Here is a 1,574-nt window from a genome sequence, read left to right on the forward strand (position 1 = left end):
CCGTGATGATAATTTTGGTAATGTCATGGAACACTTCTACGACAGCACAGGTATGACTATCTTGATTCCGTCATAAAATCTTCATGGATGTACATGCATGACAGAAAACGCGACCTACTGTGACAAACACGTATCATCACGGAAGTGTATTTTTTTGTAGTGGTTGGGTCAAGTGAACCGGGTTTGAAGCCTTTCTTCATGAGGAATTCCTTCAGTGTGTCATACCATGCCCGAGGTGCTTACTTGAGGCCATAGAGGGCCTTGTTGAGTCTGTAGACGTGATCTAGGAATTTTGGATCCTCTAAACCTAGTGGTTGAGCAACATATACTTCTTCCTCAAGCTTACCATTGAGGAATGCACTTTTCACATCATTTGATGTAAGATGATATTATGATGGTTAGCGTAAGCAAGTAATATGCGAATAGCCTCAAGTCTAGCAACAGGTGCAAAAGTTTCATCAAAATCAATTCCTTCAACCTTTGTGTAGCCTTGAGCTACAAGACGAGCCTTATTCCTCACCACAAGGCCATTTTCATCTTGTTTGTTGCGGTAGATCCATTTGGTACCAATGATGTTGTGCTTGCGTGGATCTGGTCGCTTGAAAAGCTCCCACACATTCTTGACCTTGAATTGATGCAATTCATCTTGCATGGCTTGAATCCACTCAGATTCCATGAATGCTTCATCAACTTTAGTGGGCTCTGTGATAGAGGCAAACACAAAATGCCCACAAAAGTTAGATAAATGTGAAGCTTTTGAGTGTGTGAGAGGACCTGGTGCGTTGATGTCATCAATGATTTTCTCGATATGCACTTCATTTGCAACATGAGGATGTGCAGATTGATGACTTTGCGTAGGCCCAGCAATTTCTTTAGGACCATTTTCTTCAGCAGCACCAATGTGATTTTCTTCATGATCCGGAATGACTTCTTCAGCAGATTCTTCGGTAGGGATGATAATCTCAGTATCTTTGAACTTGATGGATTCCTCAGGTGACATTTCATCTAGCACAGGAGGTAGGTGCTCTCTTTGCGAGCCATTAGTTTCATTGAACCGCACATCTATAGTTTCAACAATCTTGTGATGATTGATGTTGAAGACTCTGTAGTTGTGTGAGTCCTTTCCGTAACCAAGCATAAAACCCTCATGTGCTTTCGGTGCAAATTTAGAGTGATTATGAGGATCTCTAATCCAACATTTAGCACCGAAGACTTTGAAATAACTTACATTGGGTTTCTTGTCAGTGAGGAGTTCACATGAGGTCTTTTTGGCGAATTTGTGAAGATATACCCTGTTGAGGATGTGGCACGCAGTATCAATAGCTTCAAGCCAAAAGTGCTGAGGTGTCTTGTATTCATCAAGCATGGTGCGAGCCATCTCAACAAGGGTTCTGTTCTTGTGCTCCACGATGCCATTCTACTGAGGAGTATAGGGAGCAGATAACTCGTGAGTAATACTAAGTATATCAAGATATTCATCGAGACCTGTGTTCTTGAATTCAGTTCCATTATTGCTCCTGATATGCTTGATCTTCACACTGGAGTTAGTAGAAGCTCTTAAGGAAAATCGTCTA

The sequence above is a fragment of the Triticum dicoccoides genome, chromosome 5B (assembly GCF_002162155.2).
Source record: "Triticum dicoccoides isolate Atlit2015 ecotype Zavitan chromosome 5B, WEW_v2.0, whole genome shotgun sequence".
Classification (NCBI taxonomy): Eukaryota; Viridiplantae; Streptophyta; class Magnoliopsida; order Poales; family Poaceae; genus Triticum; species Triticum dicoccoides.